Raw genomic sequence first — 12,748 nt, 5'->3', positions numbered from 1 at the left:
TTTCTCCCTTAAACTTACTGAAATTGGAAGCATGCATTGTCAGTGGTCATAAGTAGCTTATCGTTATAGGGAATGGTTCAGAGAGCTATTTTTTGGCACAACATATTTAAATGGTTTGGAAATTACAATTTTCCACTTCCTTGGCAGCCCACTGTGTAGCAGACCTACTAATCACTGCTATTTCTACTATTCCTTTCATAAAAAGTTGTTGAAGCAACTTTTTATAATTTTAAACACCTCATGCAGCAATCAGGAAAATATTTTTGGCACAAAGCCTGAAGAAATACATCATATTTATAAAGAGAACAAATTAAAAATTGTAATAGAAATATTCTTTAAAGAAAGTACCAAAGATGTGTATCAGCTGAAAAAAGTACAGTAGCTAGACTGGAACTGATCTCCTTGTTATGTCCCTGTCTATGGTGTCTCAAACACACAATTAATTGCTGTTTAAGACATACTTCAGAACCAAATAATTAAACTACATACAAAGGCTACTTTAAATTCATTGCATGGCAATAAGAAGTAAGTGTCAAAAGATGTTTAGAGGTCATTTGTTCTGTTTTCTGCTCTACAACAAGGTCAGTAATATGGTTCCTGACTTGTCTAACTTGCTCTTTATGCTCACAGTGATGTAGAATTCAGTGTTCCCAAACAATCTCTTCCATTACTTCAGGTTTGAATCCACTGGTGAGATTCATCACAGATCACTTCTGCCCTGAGGTCACCTGTCCAAACCCTAGCTAATTGGTACAAAAAGATAATTAAAGACTTGGGAGGGTAAGACTAATGTCCCAACATGCTCATCCTTAACATCTTCAGCAAATCTTGCTTGTTTCATGTAAAATCTCTTTATTGAAAACACAGACTAATATCTACTTATATTTTCTGTTTTGGATAGGATCAAAAATTTAATCTTTTCCTTGTCAAACTTAAAGAAAGCCTAGTTTTTAATTACAGTGTTTTCTTCACCCCTAATGTTAAATTCCCCAGAAGATGTATGTACCAATATTTGCTTCAATTGTTCTCTGTGAAAAGGGTTGTGATGGTCAAAGTAATTCAATTCATCCAGAGATGCCTGGAAGTTTGCTGTGCATTTTTTGCTTGCAAGTGTCTAAATGCAGATAATTGAAAATCTGATGGGCAAGCTGGATTAAACATTTCTTCAGCCATATGTATTTGTTCTGTCTCCTTTGCAGACAATGCATATCACCATGTTATCTAAATCTCTTTATTTTTTTTCCTAAGGATTTTTGGCATAGACTACACTGCTTATTTTGACACATGAAGACAAAATATTTTATATTAATAGCTCTTTCACCAAATACATTTTTAAAAACTCCACAGCAAACATCTTCAGCTAGAGTGAATAAATGTATTTCATCCTTGTTAACAGATCACTCAGCTATTCATTGGGCAGCTGCATTCTTGAACAGTTTTCTATCAAGTGCTTCTTTCTTTCCAAATGGCAATAAAAAGAGTAACTACAGCTTGATGGAAGATTCCTTCTATCTGAATTCTGTCTCGCTTGCTTATTTACAATTAATCAAATTAATAACTAGTTTCTGGTTACTTAGCTCCTAGAATAAGAAACACCAATTTTTGAAAATAACTCAAAATATTCAGAAATAACTGAAAAGATTGGCTGATCCTCTTCAGTTTTTATTGAAAATGCTTCAGTAAATACTGTGCAGAAGTAAAGAAGTATCTTGTTTGATTTTTTTTAAAGGAAATATTATCAATTAAGTTATTTGCAGTATTTCTGTCTGTACACTCAGGGTGCCTATGCCACTGTCTCAACTCCTAGCAGATGAAGTTCAAGATGAAAAGTAAATGAGATTTCTGAAAAAGCATTGGACACCTGAATTTGAACCTTAAATATTGAATGTTACAACTGAATGAACAATTTGCCTAGAGGATACGTCTTGGATGTGACATACGTCAGAGCATGCCCTGTACATCTCATAACAAGGGCACAGTAGGTGATAAAGCTTGCTGACAGTTACTGCTAATCAGAAAAGCAGCTCTCCAGAGCAAAACACTGCTATCTGTGGGTTTTAGTATAGGAGACCAAACTAGGCTTTGCCACAGACCCACTGGGAGCTTTGATAAGATAACCCCTCTCTCCCTCTCTTCACTTCTCCCTCCCACTTAGATGTGTAACTGGGATGGTATTCCTACATAAGTGTGTATGGTGCAACATAACCTCTGGTAGAAGCTTTCATGCCACAGCACCCTGCCCCAGTTTTTAGAAGTTTTTAAGTCACAAGCACTTAGTGTATATTGCTTTATGGGGCCATGTCCTGGTGTTGTCAGATCTTGGAATATCATCCAAGAATACTGCTGATACCCATTGTTTCTGATTGTTTCATGCTGTGTCATTATTTTGAGGTTTTTGCTGACTGAAGACCATAGTTGGGAGGAAAGAGACAGAGAGGCACAAAGGACAAGTTCAGAAAGGAACAGTAACAGCACTTCCTTCATACATTTTAAAAATAATAATAAATAAAAAGTAATGTTGTGATTTTTCCAGCTCCAAGTAGATGAACAGACATCATTTTCTTTCAGATCCTAAAATATCTGCTAAAATCTGCCAATAAAACTTGGCAAAAAGATTCATGCTTTCTTCTCTACCAGGCTTCCCAAGCTCACCCACAGAGGTGTTGGCCTTTCTATTGAAGCTGCATAGAACTTAATAACAGCTTGTCAATAAGGCAAAAATTAATGACAATATCTTTGATAGGTACAGGAAAAAACCCAAATCCCATGACTACACAATTATCCTTGTATTGTTCTTCTCTCAACATCAGGTTTGCTGTATTTATGGGCAAGATGAGTCTTAAAGTGAGTCTAGAAACATTAGATGGGAAATACAGCAACTCGTCAAATTATATTATCTATGAAAATAAATTCCGTATTTGTGTCTTGTGAGTTCCTGGCCATCCTGCCTGAACATGTTCCTGTGAACCTGCTTTAGCAGGGAAGTTGAACCAGATGATCTCCAAAGGTCCCTCCAATCCCAACCATTCTGTGGTTCTGTGACCAGAGAAAATAAACCAAACCATTCGGAAGCTGCTCAGGCAGTTGGGGATTCTTTTGCCATGGCTTCCTTCTCCATGGACCAATTGTATTTTGTCACCAGGCAATCTCAGATTTGCATCAACACTGTGTAGTGGGAAAGAAAAGGGAAACTAGTAACCAAACTTTTCATAATAAATACCTCAGCCTTACTCTCTGAGTTGTTATGTAAGCAATTAAACTTTTACATGCTGTTCATCAAGTTCAAAGTAGCTATTTTTATCTCAATTAGAAAGTACCTTAAATTACTGTATATTTAGACCCTGGGAACCCAAAGCTAGCAGAATGAGTTGGATTTTAGATTCATAAAATTAGGCATTCATTGGCATAAAAAAATGAGAATGCTTTTGTTCTATTACAAAACCAGCACAAGCCCTGTTCTTTGATCTTGGAATATTAAACTAGGTGTAACTCTGTTATTTCTACATTTACTGGCAATCAGAGCAGAAATACACCCTGGGTGATGGCATTTCTGTGTTGTTATAAATTATAATAAAAACTTAAGATTAGCATTTCTGTGGCCACTTAGTCTTTTTATTTTCTTTTTCATTCAAATTCCAAAGCTGAAAGCCCTATTCATCTTCAAATAATACTTGCAAGAAATCAAGTTTATCTTACAATCACAGAACCACAGAATGAGAAAGATTAGAAGGGAGCATTGGAGGTACCCTGGGCCAACCTCCCTGCTCATGCAGGGTTATCTGAGAGCACATGGCACAGGATTCCATCCAGATGGTTCTTGAATATCTCAATTGAGGGAAACTCCATGAACTCTCTGGGCAACCTATTCCAGTGCACTGTGACTCATGCTGTAAAGAAATTTTTCCTTATATTCAGGTGGAACTTCTGTATATCAGTTTCTGCCTTTTGTTCTATTCCTTGGCATCACTGAGCAGAACCTTGCTCCATCCTCTCAACATCCTCCCTTCAGATACTCATGGACAGTGCTGAAGTCCCCCCTCAGTTGTCGCTTCTCAAGGCTGAGGATGCCCAACTCTCTCAGCCCTTCCTTGTAAGAGAAATGCTCCAGTCCTTTAACCATATTTGTCACCCTCCACTGGACCCACTCCAGGAGCTCCATGTCTCTCTTGTACTGAGGAGCCCAGAGCTGGACACAGCATTCCAGGTGAGGCCTCGCCAGGGCTGAGCAGAGGGGCAGGGTCACCTCTCTGGACTTGCTGGCACTGCTCTTCATGATGCAGCCCAGGATACCACAGGCCTGCTCAGCCATAAGGGCACCATTGGCTCATGACTTTCCATATAGCAGAAAAACTTGACATCCAAATAATGTAAGCCTGTGAGAACTAAATAATGACTGATCATTTGGGCCTGCACAAGGCTGAGAATTTTTTTCTTGCTATGTGCTACATGAATCCACTAATTACAATTACAGATTTTTTATTTTATACCTGTTTGATGCACAACCAGATGTACACCAGAGGGTGTTTTAAACTTTGGCTGAAGGTACAGCCCCATCATTTGGAGAGTAAGTAGTTATGTGTATGTCAGTTTAGAGCGTGGTTGTTTAGACTGGATCCCAGTCTTTGAAAGGGACAGAATCAAGACTAGTCAGCAGGATTCCCAAAGTTACATTCAGTATGTTAATCAAGACCAGTGTTTCTAGGCTTGATCGGCAAAGTTATCAGCAATTTTCCTGTTAGATTTCATGAGACAGTAAGTGACCAAGATATCCCAGGCAAGACAGGATGCTGCTGCTAACATCTTATGGTCAGGCCCTTCAAAAGTAACCTCTTCCTTATCTATTTTTCTGTTGATGAGTGGCAACAATGACCTAAATATTTCTGAAGGGCCTTGATTAAAATCAGGTGCATTAAAAAAAAAACTAAATGGAAAATGCAATCTTCCCATAATATAAACTTGGGAGAATCTAAGTCCTGCAGAATAAGCAGTTTGTGTAAAAGCTAGAGGTATACAGTGACTGAACAACTTACTTAAAGAAAAACTGTTCACACAAGTAGCATAGTTCTGCACTGACTGGTGAGTAAAGAGCTCCACAAAGTGTTCCAATAAGTTCTTTGAGAATCTAACAAGCACATATAGCGTGCCTTGAAGGAGAAATTAACTCAGGCCATCTTGTGACAGGCAAGCTGTAACCAGCAGTGCCAAACCAGAGCAGAAAAAGAGAAAAAGACATTTCTAGCATAACAAGTCTTAGCATCAAGAAGTGTGGTGTTCATTAACCTTCATATCTCTGTGGCTGAATCAACATTGAAAGATCTAATGCTCAAAGAGCAGTTATTTACTGTTGAAACAAACACACTCAACAATGATGGAGTTGACTGGAAGAGGTCCGCTATCAAAAATCTTTAACCAGTTCAGTATCTCATAGACCATTGAAGGCTCTGAGAAAGAAGATAAACTTGTTGAAACACAAAGAGCAACAGTATCAACCCTGTATGCTTTTGAAAAGATAATTAAAGTGTCAGCAAGATAGAGTTTTAAGCTGTTGAGTCATAATGAGAACATATACACAAAAAGGAAAAGAGCATGTCACCAAATCAAACATCACATATGAAGAAAAGTATAGAAACCATTTTCAGTTAATAGATGAGATAGAAGAGATTACTTGGGTAGCTAACTGTTTTTAGAAATTTATTGTGACCTTAAATAGAAAATCTACTTTCAAAGATTTTCACAATGGGGAACCTTAGTTACACAATTCACAAAATACTTCAAATCTGATGACCAGATGACTTTGAATTCTGCATAAACAGATATGACATTTTGCTGAAGATACTGTATTGCTGCTATTAAATCTCACACTGCTTTTGGATAATTTGGCCATAGGAGAGAATTTGAAGAGGGAAGAAAAGGAAAGAAAGAGAGAAGGTCTATAATGCTGAAAAGTCAACCAATAACAGTGCCATGTTTCTTGGTAAGAACTAAACCTGACAACTTCAGGTTTTTGTTGGAAGTTTTTAATTAGAAAAGAACCCACAATCCTTCTTTCCAGCACCCACCCACATTGCACTGACTAAAATAGACCATGGAGCTACAGACAGTTCTTCCTAGATCATCAACAGAATTCATAGTACTGAATAGCAGAGTTATCTTAATTTCTTTAGCCTTTGTAAATTTTTTTTTTGTGTTGAGATCATATTTGTTTTAAAAGGAGCTTCAATTTTATTTTTATAGGCAGTGATACTTACTGAATATATTCTCTAGGTATGTGCTAGGCAGCACCATGGCAGGGTAGAAATGGAACCATTATCCAACCACAGACCTGCAAGCCTGCAGCATTATGCAATATCCTTCAGTCCACTGTCCTTTAAAAAAAAGTTTCCAACCATTGAACAATGCAGCTTTGCAGACCAAGATGGACTCTGGAGGAAAAAAAGAAACAGAGAAGACCTTCAATAAAAATCCTTACAGACCCTGCATTGTACAAACAATATGCATGCACAAGAGGAACAGTTCCTATAATCATACAGTCTCACTTGGAAGCACCCTTAAAGATAATATAGTTTGACCTGCCTGCCATGGGCAATAACACCTTCAGACCAGGTTGTTCAAAGTCCCATCCAACCTGGCCTTGAACACTTCTAAGGATGGGAAGTCCACAACTTCTCTAAGTCAGCCTGTTCCTCTGTCTCACCATCCCCATAGTAAAGAAATTCTTCCTAGTATCTAATCCAAACCTACTCTCGTTAATATTGAGGCCATTTGCTCATGTCTTACTGCTCTTTTGAAAAATCCCTCTCCAGCCTTCCTGTATCTCCTTAAGCTGCACAGCTAGAAAAACACTTATATAGTAGATTTAATGGAGGAATTACAGACAGTATACTTTACTTCCATTAAAAGCTCTGATTCTCACAAAAGGATGGAGTAGTTGTACTTGAAACAGACTGGAAATGAAACACAAGACCTAAAAGTGTTACCCTGATGAACTGTCTTAGATTAAGCAGCAAATATTATGGAATAAGAATGATCACTAACTTGAGATTAAAGTATTACTCTCATTGTAAGAGCTTTTTTGGAGCCGAACAACTCATACTGCTGCCTTAGCACTACCTTAAAAACATTTGTTCTCATTGTCACCGGACTGCTTCTCTTCTGGTATTTTTGCAGCATCTGAGATGAGTTGATGTTCAACAGCAAGGGCATCAGTCTGGAAATGGTCTCTGGGATGACTCACATTTCTGAGGTCTCTTCTTCCCTCTGCCTCTATGCCCCACACCTTCTCTCACCTAGATATTCTACCACAACTTCTGCTTTCATTATATTTTGTTTAGACATAGTTGTACTCACCTGCTACATGCCAAAGAACTCAAGTACAAATATCTCAGAACAGTTAAAACGCAAGTGGGAATTTTTATAGTATTTTCAAAGCACACAATAATCTTCTTTCTACCTCTGTAAATGGGTGAGCCCTGGGGCTATAAAGAAATCTTTTGGGTCTGATTCAATCAAACCATGAGAAAGTAGATGCTGGCAAATTTGCCAGTTACTGCCCTTTCTCTTTCAGCTTGCAAGTAATAGAAGTACTGGTATCAAAACATTTATATCTGTGTTATTTAAAAGTTGTATTTCATTTTTCATTTTCCAAGATGGACACTTATATAAACTACTAAAGGAAAAAATTACTGTGATTGTATTGCAGGGTTAACAACAGGAGACAAGAATTCAAGATAGGATTTACTTTTTGGTTAAGGAGTAATGGGAGAAGACAACAGTTGGGAATTCCAGTTCCTCATACATTCTCAGGCAGACTTGGTCAAAAAATAAGAAGCCAAATTATGGCCACTAAAAGCTAGCATTTTCCCCAGAATGCTTATCAAATATTTAAGTATCAAGGACAAAATCAAGAGTTACACATGGGGACTTCACATCTAGCCTTTAGAGAATAATTTGCTGAAACCTGCAATTCAGTCTAAACTGAGTCAGATTTTTCTCCCCACAAAAGCATCTACACTCAGAGACTGGCAATTGCATAATCTATGGGGGGCAGACAATTAAATCTTTGCCAGGCTGGCTGAAAATTTTAGTTCAGAAAGAGGTGTTGCACTCCCCTTGTATTTGTATCTATGGCCTTAGACTACTATCTGTTTACCATCAATCCTGAATTTTGCATGCAAGAACAAGAGGGTCTAAATTAGTGTTGTGCAACATGGAGAAGAGCAACCAAAGGAGTATGAAAGAAGAGCAATCAACAAGACAGTTGAGAAACAGGAAGCTGAAAGCAGACCATCTTTTTAAGCTGCTATTTACATTTTTTAAATCTTTGTGCAAAGGATATGAACTTCAATCCTAGGACGAGAAAAGAGTACAGCACGGTAAAAGATAAAAGAGTTCTCAACGATAAGGCTCCAAGTCTCTCATCACTGAAGCCTCTCATTCCTGTCTCAAATAACATAATAGTCATCAACTACTGCATTGGTTTAGAGTTGTAGAATAAATTTCCATCCTACTGAAAATAAAAATTTAGGTGCTGCTCAGGAAAAACTTTAGGTGCTGCTGACCTTCACTTCTTGCTGAAGATGTGCACTAATCTTGTTAAAATACTTTTGATATGAAAAGCTTTTATTTAGATGCCCATGTATGCTAAAGGAAAAAACCCCAGAAAATTAGATGTTATTAGCTGCACAATTTTAAGACCATAAAACCCCCCAAAGTAATAGTCAAGAACACAGGAAAATTTAAGTCATAATTACATTTATTAAAAGACATGCTACAACAACTAGAGTTAAGAAATTAGTTAGGCATAGATATAGTGTAATCAGAAACCACAGTAACCTAAAAAAACAGAATATATTACAGCACAAACAAAATCATATTCACCATGCACTACACAGTCACAAAATAGGTTTCTTTAATACATCTTATATCTCTTCAGTTTTAAGTCATCTCCACAGATATAAAATATTTTTCATGCAATGCCACAAGATGCTTTACAAATGAAAGCTTTTGCTTATTAAAATATACAGACAATAATTTTATATAAAAACATTTTTCATTTCCATTTGTTTCCCCAAACACTCTTTTTCCAGATTAAAAAAAAACAAACAAACAAAACAAAACCAAAACAAAACACGATGTTACAAATATTTACAGTATTTTCTTGTGTTAGATGAACATATTTAAAAACTGAAATGGAATTTTTATGAACAGATCATGTGAAATGAGGAAATGACAGCAATTGTCAGAGATGTTTACTGTGTCATGAGTACAGTACTAAAAGCAATATATTAACTTTTTGCATTGTCTCACACCATTTGGTTCACATTACTATTTCCATTTTCCACTGTTTCTATCACCAGTAACAGTCTCAAATAGAGGCCACTTTGCATTGGGTCTTCCCATCAGAAAGGAATGTGAGAGAAAACAGGTTTTCATATCTCAGTAAAACCAGAACACTCTTTGGTCAGAGAATGAAGTGACATTCTGATGCAATAATCTGCTTGGTTAGCAACTTTTGTCTTGTGCTGCTGCAGTTCTATGGTGAACTTCAGCAGAAAGTGGGTAACATATTCAAAAAGAATTGGAAAGTGCTTGAAATCAAGTTTATGTGTGGTACCTTCCCACTCATAAACAAAGCACAGTTTCCAAGAACTGAAAAACTGCTTACAATGATGACATTAATCTGCTAAAGTAAAAGCTTTCTTCATTTATCAAGGACCTTCAATAATGTAAATTATTTAATTTCTTTGGGACGGCTCCAAGCACAACATGTCATTATTATCTGAAGTAGGAAATAATGTGAGTTATGCTTGGATTCCTACATATTGCAGTTAAAAAAAGAAAAAACCACAACCAAAAAAACCACCCTGTAATAGGAAAGAGGGTAGAATAATTAAATCTGTATTGAAACAGCTGTAGTACACTTCTTGTATAGTCAGTAGACAATATTAATTTTTCACAATATAAATATACATTTTCCAGAGGGGAAAAATGTATTTATTATACCTAAGACACCTAAGTATATGAAAAGCCCTACACATAAAACTACTGAAGGCACAAAAACTTTGGTCCAATTTTGTTCCTATATCACATCCCCCATCAATAAAACCCTGAAGTATTTAACTTCAGAAATTTTATATTCTAACTGTTAGGATTTGCTTTGAAAAGAGCAGGTAAAGAATCTTGTACATAGCAAACCAAACTTCGGAAAGAAGATAAAGTTAATGTAAAGAAAAAATTTTGTGCAATCTGACTAATATAGTTTCAGCATAACAGTAACAAGACTAAGTCTAGGAGCTGTGCTCTGGCTAACAAAATGTCAGGGCCAAAGGTTAAGGCAAACAATGCTTTTTGTAGGCAGCTGATCTCTCATTTGAAAAACAGAAATATAAGCTAACATAAAATGGCAAGTAGTAGGTCTACATCTCTTATAAAAAACCCCAACTTACCACTTTCCTACTGACGTGAATCAGAGGAGGCCAAGATAATTGATCAGACAGACCTCACTGGCACTACTATCCACAAGGACTAATAGATTTCTTGGCACACAAACACAGGTTTGCTGCCTGTAATCAGAAAAATGTTAAAAATAGGCAAGTTTCCACAGGTATGTGGAATATCTTCTGAATAAAAAGGACCTCAATTTATCAGCACACAAATCCAATGCAACTTACAGGACCAGCAGACAAGGCAACTGAGTCAAATTATAAGTCAAAGTTTCAAAAGTTGATTCTGATGTTTTAGTAGTTCTGCAGAAATTAAAAGAAACGAAAGTTTTACCATTATATAACAATAAAAATAAAAATCAAGGATCATTTTAAAAGGCACTTAGCTGCTCCTGGGTTGTTAAAAAGGCCTTATTACACTTTGAACCAAGCGTGCATCCATCAGAAAAAATGGACTAGGAGGTAACTCAGAGTTGATTCAAGGTCAAGACATATACAGAGGCATAACCATACAGTCACAGAATCATAGAATATGCAGAAGTGGAAGGGACCCACAAAGATCATAGAGTTTGACTCCTGACCCTGCATAAGACAGCCCCAAATAATCCCACCACGTGCCCAAATTCCAACTTAAACTGTGCACATTACCAGATATTTCACAAACAGAAATTAATAACATATGTTAAAGAAATTATAAACATATCTTTAACAGCTTAAGGCCACAGTATAGAAAAGATGAAGCCAGAATCCTCTTCAGAGTTACCAGGTAACAGGGAAAAAGGCAAAAGACATAGAATGTAGTATGTTTAAAGCCTTACATATTAAGGAAGCAAATTCACATTGAGGACCACCAAGCAGAACTGTGAAGAACAGAGAATTTGTTCCGTTTGATTATTTTTTTTAAATTAACGTGGACAATTCTTTGAGTAACTGCTTAAAGTTATCTATAATCTGACTGAAAGGTAGGATTAAGGTCTTTGGAGGCCCCATTCCATCCACATCACCATGAGACTCTGTAGAATATCATTCTTTCCTGAATCTTTTCACAGATATCAAGGGCTTTAGAGAATCAAGAACTGAGATGCAACTGTGCTTCTGCACCAGGCATTAATGAGTCAAGCACAAAGTATAAAAAGTATTCCTTCTGCCATGCTTCTTCACTAACAATACATTGTAATAACTAAGGTGTTGTGTTTATGCTTTCAATTTTCCAAGGTGGAACACTAAAAGGGAAAAAGTAGCCTTAACTAGTGCCTTCACGCTGCTAAGCAAATGTTAAGGTGTACTGTCAAGTTCTAAAGCTTATCTGCATATCTTTTAAAAGCAGATCTCCCTAAGAGGAAGCACCTTTCAGATACACACAAATCTAAAAGTATGTTGGCAAGAAAAATTTGGTTGCAAAAACAGAACAGTAAAGGTGAATCAAGATACACAATACTTGCATCACAAAACCAGAAAGCAAACATAATAAATACCAACATTCAAATTTTTTCTAAGTTAGAATATTTAAGATTCCACAGGCAGTCTTTTATCAATGCTCACAGTCAAAGGAAAGGTGTTTGAAAGGGCCAGTCAAATCTGGTGAACCAACAAATGCCTCTGGGGCTGTATCCCAGCCAGGGCTTTGCCTGCATTCACTATGGGACTTGCTTTCAGAAACTGGGTCTACTGAGAGCTGACGGGGTCCATCATGTTAGAAGAGGGAAAGAGCATCTTCTGCCACAGGCTTACCAGGCTAGTGAGAAGGGCTTTAAATGAAAGATGCCAGGGGAAGGGAACTTCAGTCCATCCCTGTGAGAGGATGGATTGTAGGAGAATAGATATAGTGCTGAAGGCAATCTCACCCCTGTAGAGCTGCAGCTGCACTAATTACCAAAGAGTAGGAACAGCCCTGCCCTTAACAGGGCACAGCTATGTCCAGTAAGGATGGGTGCCATAAAAGAACGGGTTAGCTGGCTGAGAGGAGAGCTGGAGCTGGTTGGCTGTGCTGTGAGGAGTGGTGAGGGTCAGGCAATTGTGCAAGGGACAGGGAGGAGTCAGCCAGCCATGCAGAAGGAAAAGGAGTCAGTGTTGTGAGAAGCTGCCTGTGGGAACTCACAGAGAAGGTATGAAAGCTTTACAGTAAGATGATAAACTCATGGTGACATTCAGTTTCCATCAACTGGTGCCAAGCACCGACACCAACACTTGGTGGCCCATATGGGGATGGGTCCCAACACATCCCACTCCTTTAATTTGGTGTCAATGCCCAGAGCCTTAAGAGGGATCACAGGTCAGCAGAAAAACACCAGAAGAACAACACAAAG

Source organism: Ammospiza nelsoni, chromosome Z (assembly GCF_027579445.1).
Source record: "Ammospiza nelsoni isolate bAmmNel1 chromosome Z, bAmmNel1.pri, whole genome shotgun sequence".
In the NCBI taxonomy this organism is placed as follows: Eukaryota; Metazoa; Chordata; class Aves; order Passeriformes; family Passerellidae; genus Ammospiza; species Ammospiza nelsoni.
This window is presented reverse-complemented; position numbering follows the sequence as displayed.